Source organism: Lupinus angustifolius, unplaced genomic scaffold, assembly GCF_001865875.1.
Source record: "Lupinus angustifolius cultivar Tanjil unplaced genomic scaffold, LupAngTanjil_v1.0 Scaffold_69_15, whole genome shotgun sequence".
Lineage (NCBI taxonomy): Eukaryota > Viridiplantae > Streptophyta > Magnoliopsida > Fabales > Fabaceae > Lupinus > Lupinus angustifolius.
Window position 1 is genome coordinate 1 of NW_017723414.1, and position 11,091 is coordinate 11,091.

Consider the following 11,091-nt stretch of genomic DNA (forward strand, 5'->3'; position numbering starts at 1 on the left):
ATTATATATAAAATCATACGGTCAGACCATACGGTTTAACTGTTTAAATCGGATAAACTTAATATGGGTCATCTACTGGTTTAACATCTTGCTCGACTTTCTCAACATTGTTTTTTACACATACATAACATGATATAGTTAGTAGTATCCTATTAATCAAAAAAATCATCAATAAATTTATAATTTCATTATTATTTGATTCTAAAATAAGATTAGTATAAAAATAAATATTATTTAACTCTAAAATAGCTACAAACAATATGTTATGATTCATATTATTATTATTATTTTAATATTGCTATAGTAACATTATATTTTAATATTGTATAGGTAATCATATTCCTTTTATTTTTAAATAAATCACATGTCATGAGGGCTTGAGAGATTGACACATGTCATGAGGGCTTGAGAGATTGACCTATGTCATGAGGGCTTGAGAGATTGACACATGTCATGAGGGAATTCTTGAGATATTGACACATGTCATTGAGAGATTGACACATGTCACGAGGACCTTTAGTTTTGATGAGAGGTTGACACATGTCACGAGGACTTGAGAGATTGACACATATCATGAGAGAGTTTTTTTTATTATATAGGTAATAGATAGATTTCTTATTAATTTCTTATGTGCGTGAACTATCGAGTCACTACAACAGATTTTATATTTAGTGAAAAAATTTATCATCCAACTAGCGGAGTTTTCAAAAACCTCCACAGTTATGACTTCTAGATGCGTTTAGTGGAGGTTTTAGAAAACTTCTGGTATCTATACATTTGTAGTGGTTTATTTGTATAAGTTTTTAACCTCCACAATATAACTAGCAGTTTATTTGCTGGAAGGGGTAACTATTATATGTTTCTAAATGATTTCGACCTCAATTTAATTTCATAATTTTCATAACTTTAATCTCATTAATTTATAATTATTATTTAGATATACATTACTAAATACAAATGTTCTTAACAATAATAAAATTTTATTGAAAATAACCAAGGTAACATAACATAGTTGAAAGAGTTATAATCTATCATTCATTATAAATCCAAATACACCATAAAATCTAAAAAAATTAAAAATAGTCCCATATTATACTTTAAAGACAAAATACATAACAAAATCTTAAATCAAATTCAAGTGGTCCTATGCAAGAAATTCCATGTTACCAAACCATAAAAAAGAGGTCTTCTGTAAGTTTAATATGTTAAATTGTTTGATTGAATTAGATGATATCATATATGATTAATAAATATTATTACGGGCCATTTTCTGTTCAAATCAATTACATGGCTTAAGAGGAGGAAGGTGGAATATTTATCATCACTAATGATTTAGGGTCGCCACTACATTTTTGTAAACAAAGAAAATATTCTCGATACCCAAATATGGAATGCATTGGACTTTAAAGTAGAGATCTAGACTCGTTGTCGTGACCCAATTTTCATTTGGAAAACCGACTCTGTGACTTAGGAAGAGGCGAACTCGATTTCTACCTCTCCAAATGATTTGGAGTCGCCACTATGTTTTTTTGCAGTTAAAACGTAAAAACTCTCTTTTATGCCAAATTTGGATAATATGGTCATTACACAAAGATTCTGAACTTGAGAGTCGATTACAGATCGGGGAAAGTATTAGCAGCTCATCCACCTATATTAAAATGGTACACTCGCTAATCACATGGACTTTTATACCCTTAAAATCATTTGTTAAAAACTCAATTACTAAAGCAAAATATATACTTTTGTGTTTGACAAGAGTTCATATTAATCCTATGTATCTCAAGGTGCAATAGAGAAATCAAGACTACGTAGTTCTGCTTATAAAAATAATTGATTTGTTTGGTTTGGTTTGATTTGATTAAAATTGCAATTCTCATCATTGAAATATTTTTTTATAATTTTATGAAATAAGAATTCATAGCAAAGAGACAGCATTGGTTATTGACCGACTTTCTGCTCTTAGAGCAGAAAGGAATAAACGATATGGGTCATAGATGAGATTAAGGGAGTAACAATGGCTGGAGATGAGTGTCAGCAAGATACCCTACAATATTTTTAGCATGCATTCTACTATCGGTCCACCTCATTTAATTCTTCTAATTTAATTTAAATTTTCTAATTATTACTAAATAAAAATTTTAGATTCATCCTCAAATCAAATCATAACAATTTTTGAAAGGGATACCCATCAACTCATAAAAATTAGTTATCATCCTCACATAAGATTTACCAAAGTTTTAAAATTTTGCAATTCAAATTAGGATTTTAAGCATAATGATTTCTGTATTGATTAGTCCTGACAAAAATCTTACCATGTTCAAGTGGTCTTCTTTAATCGTTAAGGAAATGCTATCTCATACCCATAATCATGTTAAAACGGCATTGTATTTCATGAAGATTCATAGCAACAAACACTTCATATAAAGACACAGCTACCCCAAATCAAATATACATTTTATTACTTTTGTGGGTCATTTTCAATTGTGATAATTTGTCCCTTTGTACTTAGAAAGGAAATCTATCTTTCCGACTATTAACTAAAGGTGTTATATATTATCCACAAACGTCAAACTTGGTTAGGTAGAAGTTTACAAAAATATGAAACCTAAATTTGAGAAAGAAAGTTGAACAAAATAAAAAGTTTGGTGGTATTGATGGGAAAAAATGTATGCTTACTAGTATTTCCAAAAGGTTTATGTACATGGAAAAAAATCACATGAACCTCTTAATAGAAGCAGCTTTAAAGCACACAAGTGGTGCTTCAAGACTCAATCGATTTGTGCAAAGTATGGCCGTCATGTCCATTATGTGTCACATGCGGATGGAAGTATTTTTGCACAACTGTAAGGATAGAAAATGACGATAAGAAAGAAGAACAAAAATAACAAATGATAAATATATGGATTTTTTTAACATATAAACTTATGAAGTGTTGAACATAGAAGAACCGTAGTCACTTTAATTTGCTCAAGCCAACAAAATAAATGTATCAAGAAAGCAAAATATCATAGAAGGACTATGCTAAGAAATTCACAGATCTAGAAATAGAAAACATGAGCAAAAGATGATAAGAAACCTAGTGATTTTATAGTGAGATTTCAAGGCTATTTCTAGGGCAAAATATCAGTGCTACTGCTAAGCCCACTTGCAACTTGGTAGGACTACAGACAACAGATCATGGGTACCGTTGCATGAACTGACAATAAAATAAGAAATGTGCAAGTTGGCAAGTTGACCAGTTACTATGTTAGATTAATTAAAAGTTTTTTTTATAATCATTAATTTTATAAGGGTAAGATTCCTTACGAGAGAGGAGAGTGTTATTTTCCTTTTAGTTTTAAGGAAAAAATGTCTTATCACTATAAATAAAATGATATAAGTATTACTACATACGATTTTTTCTTTATTCTTTTTACAATACTTATTTCTTCGGCACTAGATATGAGTCTAATTCATTTTATATGTGCATGAACTACCAAGCAATTCCATGCTAATTTCAATTCAAGTGGGGCCATGCAACAAATTCCATACTTTAATTCCATGCTAAGAAATTGGAGCAATATCTTATGAGAAGACATCTCATGTAAAATTGAATTGGTTAAATTGTCTAATCATATCCAATGATGTTTATATGATTAATAAATATTATTGTCATTCATTTTCAGTTAATACTATATACACAACTTAAGAGGAGGAAGATGGAAAATACATCATTTCTCTAATGGTTTGGAATCGTCTTAACGTTTTTACGGACCAAATGTAGAAAATCTTCTTTTACGCCAATTTTAGAATGCATTGGTCTTTTACATTTTTTGCTTCTTTGAACTGATTAAGTAACATCTTTGTTCAAATATGATTATATCCATTAACAACAAATATTTAAATCTGTTAATTTAAATCCATTAACAACGAATATTTAGGAAAATACTATTAATTTGGATGTTGAGTTATGCACTGACTTGAATTAGTTCAGTTTAACAGCTCAAAGTTAAGAAAGTGACGTCAATTACATTATATTTAAAAATGCATAGTTCAGATAACCCTGTCAATTAGATTTTATTCAACAACACATCATCAATGAAGCATTGTTGATGTGTTCATGAATATGAGCTGTCAAAAGCTGGATTCACACTGGATATTTAACAGCGTTTTCTCAAGAAATCATTGTAGAAGAGGTAATATCAACATCGCATTCCTTAATATGCAATGTTGAAGATGTCAAAATAACAGTGCAACCTTTAATATGCATTATTGAAGATGTCCTTTCAACAAAACTTTCTGTAGAAAGCATTGTTGAATTATTACTACAGTTTAAATATGTAAAAGATTATTCAGTTCCCTCTATGCTCTAAAACTTAATCGAAAAGAAACGTTATACTCTCATAAACACTCATATTCTCATAAATCTCAAAAAACTTCATCAGTGGCTTCCCAAAGTGGTGATCATGGTTCTCGCAGTGGTGACGAATCTACACCAACTCCACAAGATAAGCAAATCGTTGCTAAAAAACAAACTTCTCGTGGAATGACTTCCATGAAGAATGTCATTTAGACAAGAAGTAAGGATGTGAAGATAGAAGTTCAATGAAACTCAAAGGCCAACCATTAAACTCGAAGGGTGACAACATATTAGTATGCTACATTGGGGTTGTGGTTAGGAAGAATGTGCCTATTACATTTAGCAAATGGATGATGTTAGGTTGAATGTTGTAAAGGAACATATTTGGAATGAAATAACAGTAAGTTTATTTTTCAGTTGTGTGTTTTAGTGTTTTCATGCAATGTATATGTGTTTTCTTACAATGTATATGTGTTTGCAAGTAATGTATATGTGTTTCCATACAATGTATGTGTATTTTTGTGTATTCATGCAATGTACGTACTTTCATGTAATTTGTATATGTGTTTTTGTGTTTAGCAAGTAAAGTCGTGGTTAGCAATATATGATTTTGTGTTTTCGTGCAATGTATATATATGTGTTTGCCTGCAATGTATGTATATGCAAGTATTTGCATGCAATATAATGTATGTGTTTTAATTTCAGTCAAGTTTTGATGTTGGTGAGGAGTATAAGGATTATATACTTAAATTTGTTGGCAAGACTTTTCGACAATTCAGAACCGATGCTAGAAAATGTATCAGAGATGCTGATGGCAATGTCAACCAAAAACCTCCAAAGAAATATGAAAATGTCGTTGAAGATGAAGATTGGAAGACTTTTGTCACCATACATACACAAGACGAGTCTTTCTTGATAAAATCATATTCTTTGTGTTGACTTTATTCTTTTATAGAAAAAATGGTCAGTACATTATTAGTTATGTTTTGTATGCATATATATCTAGTTATATTATTATTGGTTATGTTTTGGCAGCTGGACAACAAAAGTGATACACTTTTGACTCCACACTGAGTAAAACTCGATGTTCTATGGGTGGATGTTTGTAAGAACAAGGATAGTGTCATTGACAATGAGCAAGATCAAGAAGCGGCAAACAGTATTGAAAGTGCTCATTGTTTAATTATACTTAATTTCCATACTTTATTTATCAAAATATTATTAATTGACATTCTGTTTTTTCTTGATTTGTCACATTGTCCTAAAAGAAAAGCAGACACAGTCGGATAGTCGCATTATACTTGATAAGGCACTAGGACTGCCTCACTATCCTGTTCGTATCTGGGGTGCATGATTTGGGGTTAGCCATCAAACATTTGTACCCCATCCAAAGCGTGCAACCAAAGCCCAAATGATTCAGGATCAAAATCAATTTGATGGCCTCATGCAATAGTTCAACGACTTTGAGCAATCAGAGAAGGTGAAGGAAGCTGAGTGGCAACGAATAGCTAGTGCTATCGGCACTGTTCCTTCAACCATTAATTAGAGTTGCGTCTTGCTCCTTACAATATTCCCATTCCTGAGGCAATTTAGTTAACTAATGTTAATTTATTTGCCATTTAGTTTATAGTCGTAAACTAATTATATGTTTTAACTAACATACATGGAAGTAGTACTTGCAAACTTTTCCTGGATATCCCATCTAGCCGAGTGGTGGGTGTTATGAAAGTGCACAAATCGACCAATGGTATGCTGCATAATGCACGTATCCTACGCCATCATGTGAAGGTTTCGATTAATGTTGCAATCGATGATGATGCATTGCTGTCAATTTCTCTCGATGAGGATATCTTCACAGTTGGAGGGGCTATATGCACTTTTGTGGCTTGGCCAATAGTCCTTATATAAGTAGTTCCTTCTAAGGTATGATTTTCACCTTATGCTCACTCATATATATATATATATATACATTGATCTATAATTGATATGTTTTTTATTGAATATTTCAGGAAAATGTACACTCCACCCCAAGTAGCAACCCAAAGACTAAGCCATCTATGCGGATGTGAGCTCGATGCCATCTACGGGAGATTTAAGCTCGAAGCCATCTACAGGGGATGTGATCTCCAAGAAGACTACCAGCTATTGTACTCAGTTGTTTGAGCATGTACAAAAGTTGGAAGATGATATAATAAATATACCAATTCCCAAGGAAGTCTTCGGGATTGATGTTGACGAATATGTTAGATTCAATGAAGTCCAGGGTGTATATAAACATGAATGGATAGGTGCAACTGTTGTATGTGTATATATGAGGTAAATTATGTTTTCTTAACTTCTCGCTTTTGCATGACGGTGTGTTATAATTAACTAACATTTTTATTATATATATTAGGTATTGGTACAAATCATCTCAAACAATTATATTTGTAGTGTATTCATATTTCAATTAAGGTTATACTTATATTTTTACTTCATTTTAATTGTAGACCCCTTGCCAAACAAACGAGGTAGTTTGTGGCTATTACGTGCTGAAATTCATGAAGGAGAATATCCAGCAATGACCAACTGATGAAATCAAGTTTGTTGGCAAATCATATACAGATGACCAAGTCAACCAGATTAGAGAACATTGGTCATAGTGTGTACTTAATTTTGTTTAGGGAAATCAGTATATAGCATATTTATAGTAGATTTTTGCACATATTGTAGCTTAGGGAATTCAATTAATGTTCAATGTAATGTATATGTTTTGGTATATGTACTATATGTTTCTATAACAATATAGTGTAATTAATGTTTAATGTATAAATTCAGTAGAAATTCAGTTGTGTTCATATAGTTGTGATTTGGTGTTTCTTTATGCATTCAGGTTGTTGTTCTGTTTTATTTTTGTATGCATTCTTGTTATTTTCCATTGTATGTTTAACTGTGTAGAATTAGAAATAATGGTCTTCATCAATGCTTTTTAGTAATGCACTGTTGTATACATATACACCAGCGTGTTTTTACCAATGCATTGTTGTTTATGATACATTCAACAACGTATTCATAAAAAACATCATTAAATACTTATCTCTCATATTATTTTATTTTACCTATATAACAATGTATTTTTGATAAAGCGTTATCGATATGATCAACAATTAAGCACGTGCACAAGATACACTTTCAAGTTTTAATTAATTGTCATTATTTCCTTTATACAAAACTATTTCTTGTTGCACTTAATCGATTAACACAGTTCTTAATCGATTAACGAGCCTACAGAATCCAAGATTTCAGCTATTATAAGTCTAAGTAATCAATTATCTCATATCTTAATCGATTAACGGGTTCACATTTCTTATATTGTTTGAATGTTATTTATTGTTATTATTAATTTTTCTATATATTTAATTAATTGTCATTAATTGAATGTCATAATGTCATTATTAATTTAAATTTCAATAAAAAAATTAATTATTACAAAAATTAATATATACTCCACATCGTTTCCTTCAGGTTGCATTGTGGAACACTTACCTTCATTATATTTGAATGGGGAGTTCTTCCATAGCGCTTTTTGTAGGTGGCGTTGTTGATTAGGTATAATTGACAGCGATATCTTCATTAAGCAATATTAAAGATATTATCAGACCCTAAAATTTAAAATATTCTCCTATTGTTACATATTTAGCAATCCCAACACTCATATACTCAGTAGCGAAATTCATTTGCTCTCAAAATCGACATCGAAAATCATCCAACCTCATCATCATTCAACACCGAATTTCGAAAATCATTTACTCATTCAACACGAAAATCATTGCCCACCAATTTCGAAAATCATTCACCCGTTTAACCTCAAAATCATCATTCACACATTCAACGTCGAATTGAAAGTGAGTTTTCCTTATAAATATTTGTCTTTTTAATTACACTATATTTAGCTTGTATTGAGTTAAAAATATTTTCGGTATAAATGAGTGAAAGTAATTTCATTCATTTAGCTTTTATTGAGTTGGGGTTTCCGACCTCTTTCACTTTATTACATTATGAGTTTGGGTTCCCCCATTTTTAATTACATAATAATGTATTTGCTCTGCTTGGTGAGCTTAACTCTAAGCTTTAGAGATTTATGCTCATTATACTTTTTTTGTTAATAGAAAATGGATTATGCCAATCGATTGATGAAGGTGTATGAGGAAGGAGTGAAATCATTTATTAGGTTTCCAATCGAGAGTGTTACAAATCGTAATAGAATTGTATGTCATTGCTTAAGATATTGTTACTCAAACAGTATTACTCCAAACGAGTTAAAAGTTCATTTATTGTCTCACAGTATTGATTAAAGTTACACATGTTGGACAAGACTTGGTGAGAAGAGAGACGTTATGGATTGTGATGATGAGATGTATATGAAAGACAACTACACAAATGCATATGAAGACAATTGTTTCGAGGAAATGGCAAACATTATGGAAGAGGATCTTCAGGATTGTCCTGAGATGTTTCAGCGGTTGATAAGTAATGTTGAGTAACCATTATATAATGGTTGTACTAAATTCACAAGATTGACAGCAGTGTCAAGGTTGTATAAGTTGAGATACATTAATGGATGGACTGATAAGAGTTTCACCGACTTGCTTGCTCTTCTGAAGGATATGTTGCCAGTAGATAATGCGATCCCTTCTCAAACTTATGATGCAAAACAAATGTTACGCTCTATTGGCATGGACTACACTAGGATACATGCTTATGAAAATGAGTGCATCTTATTTTTTTAATTAGTATGCTTCATTAATGTTTGTCCTAAATGTAATGCATAATGATATAAGAAGGAAGACTCAATTCCAAAAAAGGTTGTATGGTATTTTCCCATTAAAGCAAGATTCAAGCGTATGTTTAGTAATGTCAAAGATGCATAGAAGTCGACATGGCATGATGAAGATAGGATTAAAGATGGAAAGCTTTGGCATCCTACGGATTCTCCTCAATGGAGAAAAATTGATCATGACTATCCTAGTTCTGGTCATGAATCAAAAAATCTACACCTTGCATTATCAATGAATGGAATTAACTCACATAATGTTCAAAGTTTCTCCCACGCTACATGACCAGTGATGTGGCTGATATACAACCTATCTCCTTCTCTATGACATAGACATATACTTGGCTCCATTAATGGAAGACTTGAAGAAATGTGGAAGACATGAATAAATGTATATAATGCGTATAAGGAAGAAAGGTTCAACTTGAGGCCTTTGTTGTTTGGCACAATCAGTTATTTTCCTGCCTATGGTAATTTGTACAAATATAGTACAAAAGGACATATTACATGTCTTGTATGTGAAGACAATACTCATTCAATGAGGTTGGAACACTATAAGAAGAATATCTTCATTGGCCATCGAAGATTTTTGCATTCAGATCATCACTATCGACAATGGAAAAAAACATTTGATGGGAATAATGAAAAAGGTTGTGCTACTTTGTTGTTGACGGGTGACCAATTATTTCAAAAGCTAAAGGGTTTGAATAATAACTTTGGTAAACCTTTTGCAGAAGAAATTGTCACAAATGGGTGGAAGAAAAGGTCAATCTTCTTTGAATTACCATATTGGAGTTCATTATATCTAAGATATTTCCTCGATATTATGCATATTGAAAAATGTGTTTGAAAGTCTCTTTGGTACCTTACTCAATGTTCCTGATAAGACCAAAGATGGTTTGAATGCAAGGTTGGACTTGGTTAGTATGGGAATAAGAAAGGAATTGGGGCCGATAAAGAAGGAAAAACGTACATTTCTACCTCCAACAACTTATACTTTCTCGAGGAATGAAAAAATAGAATTTTGTAAATTTATTCATGGTGTTAAAGTTCTAGAGGGGTACTCTTTCAACATTCAGAACCTCGTATCAATGAAAGACCTCAAGTTAAAAGGTCTTAAGTCTCATGATTATCATGTACTTATTGAGCATTTCTTGCCTATTGGAATACTTTCAATTCTACCTTAAAAAGTTCGAGGAACCATAACTAAGTTATGCTTCTTCTTCAAGGCAAATTGTAGCAAAGTGATTGACCCTGAGAAATTACCTACATTGCAAAGACAAATTATTTTGAATTTGTGTCAGCTTGAAATGTATTTCCCACCTTCTTTTTTTGACATAATGATTCATCTAAGCATTCATCTTGTTTGAAAGACAAAACTGTGTGGCCCTTCCTATATGAGATGGATGTACCCCTTTGAACGTTATATGAAATATTAAAAGAGTATGTGAAGAACCGATCAAGACTAGAGGGTTGTATTGTCGAGTGAAATGTTGTTGAAGAAGCTCTTGATTTTTATACCGGATACCTTACCCATGGTGATTTCATAGGTATTCCAAAGTCTCGGTATGCAAAAAATCATTTGGTGAAGCTTTCAATGGGAATGAAATATTGACAATAATAAAAACTGAATTGGAGCAAGCGCACTTATATTTTTACATAATGCCGACGAGGTTGAGCCATATGTTGAAAGACACAAGGGGATGCTAAGGAATTCTTAACCAAGTAAGAATGAAAATTGGATTTCTAAAGAGCATAATCGGTGTTTCATAAAGTGGCTAAAAAATCACATGGATGAGGAGTTGAATATAAATGCACATACGGTTTCTGAATAATTGAAATGGTTAGCCAATGGTCTAAGTATTCATGTCTTATCCTACACTGGTTACCTAATTAATGGGTTCATATTTTATACGAAAAAAACAAGATGATCAAATTA